The sequence below is a fragment of the Sorex araneus genome, chromosome 6 (genome assembly GCF_027595985.1).
Source record: "Sorex araneus isolate mSorAra2 chromosome 6, mSorAra2.pri, whole genome shotgun sequence".
Taxonomy (NCBI): domain Eukaryota; kingdom Metazoa; phylum Chordata; class Mammalia; order Eulipotyphla; family Soricidae; genus Sorex; species Sorex araneus.
Genome location: NC_073307.1, coordinates 158,867,340 through 158,883,669, shown reverse-complemented (window position 1 = coordinate 158,883,669; position 16,330 = coordinate 158,867,340). Strand labels below are relative to the sequence as shown.

The 16,330-nt window shown below is 52.8% G+C and overlaps 1 protein-coding gene across 1 annotated transcript in view; it reads right to left on the bottom strand.

Moving 5' to 3' along the window:
- Positions 1–16,330, bottom strand: part of CD6 (CD6 molecule) — a 41,801-nt gene that overhangs the window by 12,772 nt on the left and 12,699 nt on the right.

The following is a 16,330-nucleotide window of genomic DNA, read 5'->3' as shown; positions in this document are numbered from 1 at the left end:
CAGGGCCTTGGGAGGGTCCACTTGGCCCAAGACCCTGAATCGGTTTCCCTGGGCCCAGACCACCTCAGGGCCCCAGGGAACTGCCTCCCGGGGGGGCCGGCTTGCAGGAGCCCCGAGGGGGAACCGTAGAAGGCTCCCAACACTTTCTGGTCTATTTTGCACTTAGGTTTGGGGTCTTTCTGGTCACCCCCGGAGATCAGGCCGAGTACCTAAAGCCCCAGAAGACAGGTGCCCACTTCCGGGCCATGGAAGAGCCCCTGGCAGCTCTTTCTGGTCGGTACCAGCTGCATTAGAGCCCCTGGGCTCCAGGTGGTGGTCCGGGGTGGGGGTGGGGGTCGGGGGTCACCCAACTTTATTGAGTGACTAAGAGTGATTTGGGGACAAATGTAGCCACAGCCTGGCCTGGCCTAGCCTGACTGACACTGGGTTTGAAACCTTACCTGATATCACACACACACACACACACACGTACACACAAACACTCTGACACACATATTCCCACTCACACTCACTCACATGCACACATACCTACACACAAACACTCTCACACACATATTCACACTCACACTCACTCACATGCACACACAGGTACCCACAAACACTATCACACATATTCATACACACAAACACTCACAATGCACATTCACATTCTCACACACATCTCCACACACAGATGCACACATAGGAGCACATATGCACACACTCATGCATACACACAGAAACACAAACACACACTCACACATGCACACTCACACAAACACACACATTCAGACACACACTCACATTCACACCTACCCCACACACTCATGCAGAAATACACAACACGCACATGAAAACCCTCATGTGCAAACACACACTCACAGGCTCACACACACACTCACAGACTCACACACACACTCACACAAACACTCATACACAAACACATGACCCCTCCCCCCTTCCGATCCCCTCCTCCTCCCCCCACACCCCTACCTGCAGACTGAGCTCCCGGGTGGTCCGCGGCTCAGAAAGTCATCAGGCCTTTCACTGTCCATCCTCCCTGGCCCCTGACCGCCCGCCCCACCTGAGCCGTGCGGGGGAGTGACTCAGAATTCAGAGCACACACTCGCGCGGGCTCATGTGAGACTCAGAGCAAGACTGAACAGCCCACAGGTAGGATTTTAGAAACCGTGTTCCCACAGCAACGGGCCCAGGGCTCTCGTCTGGGGTCAATGTTTCTACGTGAGTAGGGGTGGGGGAGACTGAGGTGCTCGCTGCAGCTGCAGTGTGTGTGTGTGTGTGTGTGTGTGTGTGTGTGTGTGTGCGTGTGCGTGTGCGTGAGCGTGTGTGTGTGTGTGTGTGGCCATGCTTGTTTTATGTATAACTGTGTGTACAGGGCTCTAGAGCACTCGTGTATCATCTCTACCTGGGCCCCCAGTTTCTCATGCATAAAGACGCACAGGATTTCTGAGGGGGGTGGGCCCGAGCCTGCGTGGGTCCTGCTGCCCGGAGTGCCCCAGGCCAGCCGGCCTGCTAGTGCCAACTCAACTGTGAAGGCAGCTTGCTGGCATCTGGAATTGGAACTCCCCAGGGCCCGCTTTCTGGGCCACCAGCAGAATCTCACCCCATCCGCCCCTCCCCCCCCTCCCCAAGTCCAGGAAGCGTTCCTGGCTTTTGTGCTTTCTGGTTTCTGCCCCAGAAGGTCCCTCCCTGCCTTCCATCCAGGTCTCCGGCCCCTGCGAGGGTTGCCAAGGAGCTGTCCACACCCCCCCACACCCCCCCCACACCCCAGCTCTGTTAATATTTGCTGATTGTTGCCTTTGTTGAACCCTTTCAAGCGGAGAACCACTGGGGTTTTTTGGAGCAGCAAGAAAGTGGCAAAGGAGTGATTTCCCATCCCCTGGAACTCCTGAATGAGTGACCCGGGTCTTGGGGAGGCAGCCAGGGAGTCTTGACAGAGTATGAGGTGGACTCGTGCCAGTGGCTGGGCACAGGTCCGCGCTGGATTGAGTAAGGAAGCAAGTGGCAGAGATGGAAGTAAATTATGAGGCGGTTTTCAAGCGACAGTGACCGGAAGTCCCACCTCTGGTCTAGTGTGATTGTGTGATGGGGGGGATCGGGAGGGTCTCCCTGGATTGAATAAGGGTGGGCTTCAGGGGAGGCAGAGAGCGGGCCCAGCTTTGTGGGCCGGTGGCCGGGTGGTCTTGGGGCCTTCACCTCCCACCGGTCCTGTCTTGGATTTGAAGCTCTCGGGTCCTCTTGGAAATCCTTAATGATTTTTGAGCCAAGGCCTGGCACAGTCGCTCTGCTCAGGGCTTTGTGAATAACATCACTGGTCTTGGTGTATAGAAACGTGGGTAGGAAAAGGGAATATGGCAGGGGGAGAGAAGCAAGCTATGGATGGACATGGAAGAGGAAAGGGGAATCATGTATGCAACGGTTCCGTCTATAGAACACGGGGAGGGTGTGTGGAGACATGTGAGACCCCAGCAGATATCACTGTATCACTGTCATCCCGTTGCTCATCGATTTGCTCGAGCGGGCACCAGAAACGTCTCCATTGCGAGACTTGTTACTGTTTTTGGCATACCGAATATGCCACGGGGAGCTTGCCAGGCTCTGCCGTGCGGGTGAGATATTCTCGGGAATATTGCCGGGCTCTCTGAGAGGGACGGAGGAATCGAACCCGGGTCGGCTGTGTGCAAGGCAAACCCCCTACCCGCTGCGCTATCGCTCCACCCCAGCAGACACAAAAGCATAGACTCTTTATTAGTTGCCTGAAAGAGGAAAAATGTTGTGAAAATGAATATGCTAAAAATAGAGCATGTTAAAGTGCTACGACACACCACTGGCAGAGATGGAATTCACGGCAGGCTCCGGGGGGACTGGGGGAGCCGGCAGAGAAGAGGAGCCCCTTCCTTGTCATGTGACTCAACTCACTGACCACCAGGAACAGAACTGTGAGTTCAGAAAATCACTGAAGGGACTGGAGTGATAGCACAGAGGGTAGGGCGTTTGCTTTGCACGCAGCTGACCCGGGTTCAATTGCCAGCATCCCATAGTGTCCCCTGAGCACTGCCGGGGTAATTCCTGAGTGCAGAGCCAGGAGTAACCCCTGTGCAACGCCAGGTGTGACCCCAAAAGCAAAATAAAAGAAAAAGAAAAAGAAAATCACCTCAGGACAGACCCTGTATTAAAGTTGGTGATGGACGAACGAGGGCTGGAGATAGTCCAGTGGGCAGGGCAATGCGGGAGCCAAGAGGAATAAGGAATAAAGAAAAAAGGTGTCCAAGGGAGAGAAAGAAATGGGAGGGACCCACCCTCGATCCTAGGAATTGGCAGCTTGTTCTGACAGGAGCCTCCTGGCAGGATAGGCCCTGGCAAGGGGCAGCTTCAAAAGATACCAAGAAAGGGCCCTTGAGGGGCTGGAGCGATAGCACAGCGGGGAGAGCGTTTGCCTTGCACACGGCCAACACGGGTTCAATTCCCAGCATCCCATATGGTCCCTAGCACTGCCAGAAGTAATTTCTGAGTGCAAAGCCAGGACTAACCCCTGCTGTGCATTGCCGGGTGTGACCCAAAAAGAGAAAGAAAGAAAGAAAGAAAGAAAGAAAGAAAGAAAGAAAGAAAGAAAGAAAGAAAGAAAGAAAGAAAGAAAGAAAGAAAGAAAGAAAGAAAGAAAGAAAGAAAGAAAGAAAGAAGGAAAGAAAGAAAGAAGGAAAGAAAGAAGGAAAGAAGGAGAGAGAAGGAAAGAAAGAAAGAGAGAGAGAAAGAAAGAAGGAAAGAAGGAGAGAAGGAAAGAAAGAAAGAAAGAGAGAGAGAGAAAGAAAGAAGGAAAGAGAGAAAGAAAGAAAGAAGGAAAGAGAGAAAGAAAGAAAGAAAGAAAGAAAGAAAGAAAGAAAGAAAGAAAGAAAGAAAGAAAGAGAGAAAGAGAAAAGAAAGAAAGAGAGAAAGAAAGAAAGAAGGAAAGAGAGAAAGAAAGAAAGAAAGAAAGAAAGAGAGAGAGAAAGAAAGAAAGAGAGAGAAAGAGAGAGAGAAAGAAAGAAAGGAAGGAAAGAAAGAAAGAAAGAAATGAAAGAAGAAAAGAAGGAAGCAAAGAAAGGAAGGAAGGAAGAAAGAAAGGAAGGAAGGAAGGAAGGAAGGAAGGAAGGAAGGAAGGAAGGAAGGAAGGAAGGAAGGAAGGAAGGAAGAGAGAAAGAAAGAAAGAAAGGAAGGAAGAAAGAAAGAAAGAAAGAAAGAAAGAAAGAAAGAAAGAAAGAAAGAAAGAAAGAAAGAAAGAAGAAAGAAAGAAAGAAAGAAAGAAAGAAAGAAAGAAAGAAAGAAAGAAAGAAAGAAAGAAAGAAAGAAAGGAAGGAAGGAAGGAAGAAGGAAGGAAGGAAGGAAGGAAGGAAGGAAGGAAGGAAGGAAGGAAGGAAGGAAGAAAGAGCCACTTGAAGGGCCAGAGTGATAGGGCAGCGGTTACGGCATTTGCCTGGCACTGAGGCTGATCCGGGTTTGGTCCCGGCGCCCCAGTGGCCCCAGAGCCCAGGCGGCGGTGACCTCTGATACTGGTGTGATGGGGCTGAGGTCAGGTGAACTGTACACGTGGAATTTGATCATGGCTGATTGTAAAGTTGGATGCTGTGAATAACTTTGTAAATTACAGTACCTCAATTAAAAAGAATATAAAAAATAAAAAAGAAGAAGGAAAGTCACTTGAGGGGACTTGGATAGGAAATCCGGGGGCACCGAGACCCCTGCCTGGAGCCAGGGGAAACGGGACACAGGCCTCGTGCCTCCCAGACCTTGACGCCCCATGGGGGTGGGGGGCACGGATGAGGGAGGCACCCAGGGGGCAAGGGGGGGGGCTTTCCCAGCTGGCACCCAGCACAGCCCTCAGGGTCGAGACAAACACCAGCACAGGTGGGGGTGCCCAAGGGGCACCTGGAGACTGCCGGGCAGCAGCTGAGAGAGAGTGGGTGACAAGGTGTTGTAAGTGGGCCAAGTCACAGTGGGGAGGTAGGATGGGAAGACAGAGGCAGGAGGAGAGGAACCAGGGGACAGGGCAGCCCCTGCCACTGGCTTGGGACACTTGCTTTGCTTTTTTTTTTTTTTTTTTTTGGCTTTTTGGGTTACATTCGGCAATGTTCGGGGGTTTCTCCTGGCTCTGCACTCAGGAATCACTCCTGGAAGTGCTCGGTGCTCGGGGGACCACATGGGGTGCCGGGGACTGAACCTGAGTTGGCTGCGTGCAAGGCAAATGCCCTACCTGCTGTGCTATCACTGTTTGGGCTGTTAATGATTGGTAGAAAGAGTGTGAAAGAGTGTGAGTAGGGAGGAGCCAGCAGCCCTGCAGCGCAGCACACAGGGGCCGGGAGAGCTCAGGGGGACGAGCGCATGCTCTGCTGGTGGGAATCCGGGAATCCTGGCCCTGGTTCCCGGCCCCACACGCTCCCTGGGCACAGCCAGAGCCGACCCTGAGCACAGAGTGGAGTCTAGCCCCTAACCACCACCAGTGTGGTCCCAACACCAAAAGAATTAATAGACACAACAAGCTAAGAGCGAACACACCTTTGATCTGAAAATTCCAACTCCGAGCCCCAGTCCTCAAGCCTTCCTGACACACCACAGTCGTGACCACTAGAATCCACCTGTCAGCGTCGGAAGATTCTAGATGCCTCTTTTCAGCGATGCCCGTTTCCGTGAGACAGGGCAAGCTCCAGAGCCTCTCTTACCTGGGTGCCCCTCCTGAAATGGGGGCCACCAGGCACCCCACACGTGGGTTGAGGATGGTAGAACAGTCCATCCCACAGTAAAAGATGAGGCTCCAAGGGGCAGCAGAAACTTTTTGAATAGTTACCCCTGCACCCACACCCCCAACAGGGGTCAACAGAAAGACTCCTGAAAACAACTGGGGACATTTCTCAGGGATGCCCAGTCAAAATATGTACAAGCACAGTCAAAATATGTCAAAGCAAGAGTTATGGAACATTTTTGATCACACAAGTACCAGGGTACTGTCCCCTCCCCGACACCTCTCCTGCCTGGTTTTGAGCTTCTGGAAGCTTCCCAGGACCCCAGTGAGCCCCTCCTGCAGGTCCTGTTCCATCTGCCCACTGCACCCTCGGCTGTGCCGCCACGGCCCAGTGACAGGCCTGAGGCTGTGACTTGGGATAAGCTGTCCACGGCCACCAGGCTCTACTTGCCACGTAGCAGGGACTGTTTTCTATATTTTGATCGCACACACCCCCGGCTCCAGGCACAGTGCCCTACCAAGAGAGATGCCAACAGGATATAAATAATCCCAACTCAATCGCCACTAAAAAAAAAAAAGAGAGAGAGAGAGAAAGGAAGCATGGGAAAAATAATATGCCCACATGGTGAGTTTTTTGTTTTCTTTATGCTTCACGTGGCTCTAAAGTATTTTAATTGTCTACAACAAAAGGAAAAATGGAAGATCTTCCCATAGGAGGATCTGACAGGACGTAAGGTGCAAATATTTGTGCGATGAGTTTTAATTCCACCCACTGAGATGAACCTCAGGGGGTGGGGGGAGGTCCTGGCTGACTGTCATCATTGGCTTGCAGGACGCCCTTGCCAGGGTGACCTCTGACAAGTCCCCTGCCTTCCTCCAACCCGCTTTGTCGCTTGCAAGACGGTAAGTGGAAGCACTCCCAGGGCTCGGCTAGCTTTTCTGTTCTTCCATTTTCATTATTCTGGAAAATATACCGTGAAAGGCGACATCTACTGAAGGCTCAATGTGTCCCCAAAGCAAAAGGTGCTAGCCAGGCCTTTCCATGAATTTTCCTTGCAAATGTGTGAATCCTCAGCTGGACCCCAGGAGGCAGGTGCACTGATTAAAATGCAGCACAAGGCAGAGAGAGAGAGAGAGAGAGAGACAGAGACAGAGACAGAGACAGAGAGACAGAGAGAGACAGAGACAGACAGACAGACAGACAGACAGACAGACAGAGAGTACAGGGGGAAGGTGCTGACCTAGTGTGTGACTGACCAGCCCAGTTTCTATCCCTCACGTCGCTTATTCTGCCAGAGCACTGACAGAAGTGACCCCTGAACGGAGAGTCGTGAATAAGCCCTGAGGATGCTGGGTGTGGCCCCGACAATCACGTCAATGCAACAGAGTGGAGGAGGGGGTCCGCAAGTGCCCCCATGAGGGAGGTGAGGAGACAGCTGGGCAGTGCAGCTATAGAAGGCCCCGGTTGAACCCTGTCCAGGGCCTAATTCCAACATCTGACCAGCCTAGAAGGGGCATCTGTGGCCCACCCACCTTCGGTCATTAGACAGGGACTTAGCGGGTGTGAAGAGTTCCCGTTAGCACTGGGCTAGAGAGATAGCCTAGCAGATAAGGCACCTGCCTTCCCGGCAGCTGTCCCAGGTTGCATTGCCAGCACCCTGAATGGTCCCATGAGCCCTCCAGGAGTGACCCCCGAGCACAGAGTCAAGAGTAAGCCCCCACAGCTGGAATAGAAACGGGATCACTAAGTCAATGATGGTGACTTGGCTGGACCCTTCGGGAGGGGAGATGTGCGCTGAAAGTAGGTAAAGGACCAAACGTGACAGCCTCTAAGTATCTGTACTGCAAACCATAATGCCCAAAAGTAGAGAGTATGGGGGAAATTGTCTGCCCAGAAGTAGAGAGTATGGGGGAAATAGAGGCAGGGGTAGGGGTGGGGTGTGGGGGAGAAGATACTGGGGACATTGGTGGTGGAGAATGGGCACTGGTGGAGGGATGGGTGTTTGATCATTGTATGACTGAAACTCGAAAGCTTTGTAACTGTATCTCACAGTGACTCAATTTAAAAATAAATGAATAAATCTTATAAGCAGGAAAAAAAAAAAGAGTAAGCCCCAAGCACCACTGAGTGTGGCCCAAAAATCAAGAAGAAAAAAAAAAGCGCTTATAGTTTGCTCGCTGCAGAGAAGAGTGTAGTGTGAGATCTTGGCGCCGAGGAAGGAAGGAGTGTTAACAGCACCTTCTGGTCCCGCCGGGCAGCCGCTGGCCCAGGGAGCTGGCGAGGCTGGGAAGGAGGTTACTGCAAGTGTTAAGATGAGTGGTTCCGTTCCACTTACTTCATTTTTGTTTCATTTCAAAAATGAATGGTCAAGGGCTGGAGCAATAGCACAGCAGGTAGGGCGTTTGCCGTGCACACAGCCGACCCAGGTTCGATTCCGAGTATCCCATATGGTCCCCCTGAGCACTGCCAGGAGCAATTCTCAAGTGCATGAGCCAGGAGTAATCCCTGTGCATTGCCGGGTGTGACCCAAAAAGCAAAAAATAAAATAAAATAAAATAAAAATGGATGGTCAGCTTTTTTTCACGGGAAAACTTCCAAACAGGTTTCAGCACCCCTGGTATGGAAATGAAGTTTTCCCATCTGAGCTTTATGGGTCTAAACAATATCAGGAATTTCTGATGAACTGGATCCAAAGGAGGTGGAATACATAATAGAATTCTACTTAAAAAAGAAGAAGAAAATATTGCCCTTTGAAGCAAAATGGAAGAAGCAAAGGGAATTTCACACCTGCCACCACAGGGCCTCCTAGCACTAGCGGAGACCCCCGTCTGCCCAGTTGGGGTGGCGCCCAATCTGCAGGTCCGCTATCTCTGATCCAGGCTGAGCACCTCTGGGGTGTTCTTATAGCAAAAGTAACAGAGGCGTGAGAGTCTCCAACACAGGAGGGCCAGCAGGAAGGCGACCCCCTCCCCTCCAGACACGGGACCGAGAGGGACCTGAGCTGGCCTTGGGCTTTCGGGAGCCCCCGGGGGTCTGTCGCTGCAGCTACCCAGCCTTGCTACCCGGCTGCAGCAGGCTGAGTTCATTAAGAGGCGAGGGGCTGGAGCAATAGCACAGCGGGGAGGGCATTTGCCTTGCACGCGGCCGACCTGGGTTTGATTCCCAGCATCCCATAGGGTCCCCTGAGCACCGCCAGGAGTAATTCCTGAGTGCAGAGCCAGGAGTAACCCCTGTGCATCGCCGGGTGTGACCCAAAAAGAAAAAAAGAATTAAGAGGCGAACCCTGGAAGAGAGAACTTCAAGAGTCCCAGCCCCGTCCCAAGAACTTGTGTCCATCGGGGCAGAGAAATTCAACCTCTCCAACTCTCCCTTGTCCCCACCTCTCACGGCAGAGGATGCTCACTACCCTCCCCCCCCCAGCCCACCCAAGCATCCTCCCTGGGGCCCAGATTTAATTCCCTGTGCTCTCACCCCCCACCCCACAGTCCTGGGGGAAATGCAGGACAAGCGGGTTTCCAAGGAAAGGAGGCTCAGACACCATCAGATCAATGTCACCCCGACCTGCTTTGGGGGGTTTTCATTCCCAAATGCCCCTTCTCTCCCTGGCACTCAGGGGAGCCTGTGGGAGCACCCCCTTCTCCTGAGAACTGAGAACTGATTTCTTCCGTGGCTGGTACATTGTGAGTCCTGAACGTTTGCTAAGGGCAAGTGCATGCGGCAACTTGTGTGTGTGTGTTGGGGGGGGAAGGTGGGAGGGGGAGGATAACGAGGCAGGAGGAGGGCTGGGGCAGATCTGTGCAAATGGGGTGTTCCTAGAGGCGGGGGGGTCATAATTCCCCAGCCCCACCCCACGCTGATTCCTTTGCTAATAGTCTCCACTCGAGGGAAATTGTCTTTTCATGCTTCACAAGGTGGACTTCGGGGAAGAGGCTTGCTGGGAAGCCTCACCCGCCCATCATTAGCTGCCCGACCCTGGGCAAGTCACCGAGCACTGCCCGAGTTCCATTTTCATGAGCCACGGGGCATGATCCCTGGCTCGTGGGATTGCACGAGGGGCACCTGGCTGATCCCTGGAGATCTTCGAGATCTAAGGCTTGGCAGAGGGATACTATCTCTGTCGGGGGGGGGGGGCTCCCCCCCCTTCCTCGTGTTCTGAGTGGACCTGGGCAGGCAAGCTGGCCTCTGGGGGGGTAGTCCTCCCCCATCCTGGCCATAAAGGTGGCTCTGAGGGCTGACATCCCTGCAAAGGGACAATGCCAATTCCCCCCCCCCCCCCCCCCCGAGGCTGCCTCCTCCCCGCCCTCCTCCCCGACTCTCTGCCTCAAAGCAGTAGCTCCGACCAATTAGAGCGCTGGTGTCCCCGGAGAGAAGGGATGGTCGCAGTTACCATGGTAACGGGAATCCCTCTGCCAGCCCGGCTCTTGGCGGGCCTCATGCCGGATCTAGGTCTTTGCAGCTACTGAGCGCAGAAAGCACGACCCACCCAAATTAAAAAAAAAAATGCTGAGGGCTAGTGGGGACCCTGTGCACGCGGGTCAGGGACACTGGCCTCTGAGGGGGTCTGCTGGATATCCCGGGACAATTGAGGCCACCCTCTGCAGGAAGTGGGGGCCAGTTCTTCTTCCAGAATCTTCTACTATCCCCAGGGTCCCAAACGAGGCTCTGGAATCTGACTTGGAGGAAACCAGCTCTCAGGCGGCAAGAGGCAGAAAGAGCATTGGCTGGGGGCCGCCCGCTCCGGGCTGGAACCCTGGAACCCTGGCCCCTCCCCCAGCTGGGGCCCTCAGCCCGTCTTTTCACCTGCCCTGCTCCCCTTCCTCAACTCACAGATATAAAGCCTGCGTGAGACTCGGGTTGGGGAGGGGGGGCAGCTCAAGGGGTCAGGGGTGGTACCAGAGCGACAGTCCAGCGGGTTGGGCATTTGCCTCATACGCAGCCAACCTGGGTCTGATCCCCGGCACCCCGTATGGTTCCCGGAGTCTTTCCAGGTGTGGCACAAAACCTAAATGAAAGTAAAGTCAATAACCTTAAAAAGGGGAGTCCGGGGTGCAAGCCTTACTGCATTAGGGCCCGAGTCAGGTGCCTGGCCCTGCATGGCCCCAAGCACCGCCGGGCATAGTTCTGGAGGCTTCCAGCTCTGCTGCGTCCAGCCTGGTGAGCGAAGGACCCTGTCTGGGGGGCCCTCCCCCCCAACTAAAAAAAAGTGGGGGTTGAAGTTATATCCCAAGAAATGAAACAACACCCGACCCAAGAAGATCTTGGTGGCGCCGAACACACACGTGTGTTGGTGTAGAAGCGTGTGAGCTGAATGGTGACTGGGAAGGACAGACTTCAGGCAGCAGGTCCAGCCCCACCGTGGCCTTGTAGACGATGTGCAGGAATGAGGCTGATGTTGGCATTAAGCTGGACCCGCTCATACCTTTGACCAGAGCTACCCTGCCGTGCATCACCTAGAAAGCTCAGCCTCGCCGGTGCTTCCCACACAAATCTACCCAGGGGTCAATACGTGTCAGCGGAGAGAGTTAGCAGGCTCCCACAGAACGACGCGGCGGGAAACCTTTCAGGATACGGTGGTATCGGCATAAACTGGACTCTTTTTTTTTTTTGCTTGTTCTTTTGGGTCACACCTGGTGATGCACAGGGGTTACTCCTGGCTCTGCACTCAGGAATTACTCCTGGCGGTGCTCAGGGGACCATATGGGATGCTGGGAATCGAGCCCAGGTCGACCGCGTGCTGTGCTGTCGCTCCAGCCCCCAATTGGACTCTTTCCTGAAAAGTATGAACTCGATCGAAACTAAGTGCTGAGTGAATCTTGGAAACATCAGCTGTTGAATGGTGGGGAAGTCAGAGGTAGGATAGTCTGTCCAGTCTTTATCAGAATGTAGAGAATATTCTTAATGCATATTAAGAATGTGTAATATATATTCACTGTCGCTGTCATCCCGTTGTTCATTGACTTGCTCAAGCGGGCACCAGTAACGTCTCCATTGTGAGACTTGTTACTGTTTTTGGCATATTGAATATATGTATTAATATAATATGTTAATATTATTACATTATATATTATAATAGTATAACATATAATAGTATATTATATTATATAACAGTATAACATATAATACAATATATGTTATATTTGTCTTGTATATAGCAGACCTGGGCTCGATCCCCAACACCCCATATGGTCCCCTGAGCAGCACCAGGTGTGACTCAAAAACCTAAATAAATGAAAATAAGTAAATTATAAAAATAGGGGTCAAGGGTGCAAGTCTTAAGCCTTAATGCATTAGGACCCAAGTTGGGCGTCTTGTTCTGCATAGCCCCAAGCACCGCTGGGCTAGTGGTCCTGGATGCTTCCAACTCCACTGCGTCCAGCCTGGGGGGCTGAGGACCCTGTTATATAATTATATATTTATATACAATTATATAAAAAATAATTATATAATATAAATGAGGACCCTGTTATATATTTAAATATATTAAATATACATTTTATAGTAGCACTGTAGCACTGTCATCTCGTTGTTCATCAATTTGCTCGAGTGGGCACCAGTAACGTCTCCATTGTGAGACTTGTTACTTTTTTTGTCATATCAAATACGCCACGGTTAGCTTGCCAGGCTCTGCCATGCGGGCGGGATACTCTCGGTAGCTTGCCGGGCTCTCTGTAGTATGTATTAAATATACCCTATGTATATGTTTAAATTCTATCTGTACACCACAGACACCAACCCTGTCTGCCAGGTGCTGGTAGATTTTTTTAAGAATATGGAAGGATGGGCCGGAGTGATAGCACAGCGGGTAGGGCGGTTGCCTTGCACGCGGCCGACCCGGGTTCGATCCCCGGCATCCCATATGGTCCCCCAGCACCGCCAGGAGTGATTCCTGAGTGCAAAGCCAGGAGTAACCCCTGAGCATCGCTGGGTGTGACCCAAAAAGAAAAAAAAAAGAATATGGAAGGAAGGGGGGCTGTAGTGATAGCACAGTGGGTAGGGTGTTTGCCTTGCACGCGGCCGACCCGGGTTCGATTCCCAGCATCCCGTATGGTCCCCTGAGCACTGCCAGGAGTAATTCCTGAGTGTAGAGCCAGGAGTAACCCCTGTGCATCGCCGGGTGTGACCCAAAAAAAAAAGCAAAAAAATATGGAAGAGAAGGGGTCAACATCCTCCCGCGTGGGAGCTGGAGCGAGGGGCAGGAGGAACCACAGCCGACTCTGCCCCTGAGCAGTGTGTAAGGGCACCAGAGCAGTAGCACAGTGGAGAGGGCGTTTGCCTTGCACACAGCCAACCCGGGTTCGATCCCCAGCATCCCATGTGTTCCCCAGGGCTCCACCAGGAGTGATGCCTGAGTGCAGAGCCAGGAGTAGCTCCTGGTGCCAAGTGTGGCCCCAAAACAAAAAACGAAAGAAGTGCAGATGAGAAAGTTTCCTTTCTCCTGAAGATGACAAAATGGGGAAAAACTGTCGACATTTCTCCAGGCAGGGGGAGGGGGAGGAGGGGATGCCTGGGTGTGGCAGAAGCCCTCTGGCTGCGTTTGGGAGCGTTTGCAATTGTCCTCTCTAACCAAATGCCCTCGTCTCACAGGGCGGCCACCAGTGAAATTTTTATTTTGGCTTTTTGGGTCACACCCAGCGATGCTCAGGGGTTACTCCTGGCTTTACACTCAGGAATTACTCCTGGCGGTGCTCAGGGGACCATATGGGATGCTGGGGATCGAACCGGGGTCGGCCGCGTGCAAGGCAAACGCCTTACCCACTGTGCTATCGCTCCGGCCCCCACCAGTGAAATCTTGGCAGGTGGTTCCCTTTTCTCTCTGTTCTTTCTGGGTCTTTTAACTGTAACAGGTGCACTGTATCTAAGCTTAGTGATAAAAAGAAAAACAGGCCGTTATTCAATGTCCATGTTCTGGGGTTGGAGTGATAATACAGGGAGGAGGGCATTTGCCTTGCACGCGGCTGACCCAGGTTGGATTCCCGGCATCCCATACGGTCCCCTGAGCACCACCAGGAGTAATTTCTGAGTGTAGAGCCAGGAGTAACCCCTGAGCATCTCTGGGTGTGACCCAAAAAAGCAAATAAAATAAAATAAAAGCCACATTCTATCCTGCAGATACTGACCTCTGCCCCGTCGTCAGCACTGTCCTACTTTGTCTGTCCTCTCCCGGCCTCAGGCCATGAGCCCCTTTCCCCCTCTGCTTGGAGAAGGACTTCCATGAGGTCATTGCCGCCACTAGATACACTTCCCCAGTCTCTAGCTAAACACAATGACATCTTCGCATCAATTCCTCTGAAGTCACCTCCATTCCAGCTTTCCATGAACTAAATAAACAACTAAAACGCTTCACCAGCACACCCCACCTCCATTTGTCGTTTCTTTATCCTCACAACCAACTTTGGTACAGTAAAAATTATAACACTAAAATACCATGGAAATAACGGAATGAAAAATGAGAAGATGCGGGATTGGAGCCATAGTACAGCGGGGAGGGCGTTTGCTTTGCACGCAGCCAACCCAGGTTTGATCCCCGGCATCCCATAGGGTCCCCTGAGCACCGCCAGGAGTAATTCCTGAGTGCAGAGCCAGGAGTAACCCCTGAGCATCACTGAGTGTGGCCCCGAAATAAAACAAACAAAGACACTTGCCAAGTCTTTGTAAACTATTTGAATCCTATCGGCCAGGCATGTGCGGGGGGGGGGCAGAGATGATCCACTGGACCTCGAGTCCAGACCTGACCTGTTTTCAGCGTTTCTGCTCCACTACATGGCATTGCACCGTGTCTACAAGCTGGAAACCAGGATGGCTTGGGGGTTTCCTTTGCACACACAGCATGTGCAAAGGCCTGGGGGCAGTACAGGGCCTGCGTGTGGCGTCTCAACTCTGCAGTTCATGAATAAAATCCTCCCAGTACTCGGTCTGCTCTGCACCAGGGCCTGGTCTTCTGAGCCTCAACGGGGGCTGAAACTGTTGGGCCTCGCAGGATTTTCCGGGGGGCGGGGGGAGGGCTGTCCCCACCCACTGTCTCTCAGGAGGGGCTCCGGAGTGTGGTGTGTCATCTCCCGAAGCTGCTGGAGCAGCACTTTCGGGATGAATGAAGCCTGACCGGGGATAAGGGGGAGAGGCCCCCGCAGGCCCCTGTGTGGGCACTTAAAGCCCCTCGAGAGACAAGCCCCCTGGGACACAGACCTGCAGAAGTGACTCTCTCTGTCTTGTTCTTTGCTTCGGACCCGCACCCCACTGTGCTCAGGGGTCACTCCTGCCTGTGCCCAGCTGACCGTGCACGGTGCTGGGGGTTGAACTGGGGGCAGTCGCGTGCAGGACAGCTGCCTTGACCTTTGCCCTATCTCTCGAGCCTCAGAGACGCGTCTTACACCACAGAGCCGGAGATCTCTCCGGGCCCCCATACTGAACCAGTTTCACCGGGTACCCCAGATGGAGTGATAGCACAGCTGGTAGGGTGTTTGCCTTAGATGCAGCCGGCCCGGGTTCGATTCCTCCGCCCCTCTCGGAGAGCCCGGCAAGCTACTGAGAGTATCCCGCCTGCACAGCAGAGCCTGGCAAGCTCCTCGTGGCGTATTCGATATGCCGAAAACAGTCACAACAAGTCTCACAATGGAGACATTACTGGTGCCCGCTAGAGCAAATCGATGAACAACGGGACGACAGTGCTCCAGAGCTACCCCAGATGGAGCGGGTGTGCTCTCTCACCTACTCCAGATGGAATCCCGGCGACCAAGAGCTGCCACAAGCAGGGCCCAGGTATGCAGGTTCCAGGACTAAATCTCCATGCCATGTGGCAGCAGGGGGGCCAGGCTGTCCCTCTCCGGCTCCCTGCCCACTCGTCGGTCTGGCTGTCACCCCTGGCCCAGAGACGCCCAGTTGAATCCCCGAGTGGGTTAGTGCCCGGCAGAGATGTCTCTGGAACCCAACCATCTACAATCTAGGGTTCCAGAAGCACGCGGCCGCAGCACCCATGATGTTCCATATGAACAAGGGACAAGAAATGATCTAGCGTCTGGCCCTGGCAGGCAGGCTTGAAGGGTGGTGGGAAACTTCGAGCAAAACATAATGCCCAAAAGCAGAGAGAGGGCTGGAGCGATAGCACAGCGGGTAGGGCGTTTGCCTTGCATGTGGCCAACCTGGGTTCGAATCCCAGCATCCCATATGGTCCCTGAGCACCGCCAGGGGTAATTCCTGAGTGCATGAGTCAGGAGTGACCCCTGTGCATCGCCGGGTGTGACCCAAAAAAGAAAAATAAAAAACTAAAACAATATCCTTTAAAAAAAAAAAGCAGATAGAGACTACTGGGGAAATTGTTTGCCATAGAGGTAGGGTGAGAACTGGGAGGGGGGGTATATACTGGGGACACTGGTGGTGGAAAGTGTGCACTGGTGGGGGGATGGGTGTTCGCTCATTATACGCCTGAATCTCGCACATGAAAGCTTTATAACTGTGTCTCACGGTGATAAATTAAAAAAAAAAGTAATGTGGAGTTCATGCCCAATTCAATCAGCTTAATCGATGGCTGAATAAACAGCAGTACTTCTACTGTGACACTGTCTGTAGCACTGTCCTCCTGTGGTTCATCGATTTGCTTAAGCGGGCACCTGTAATGTCTC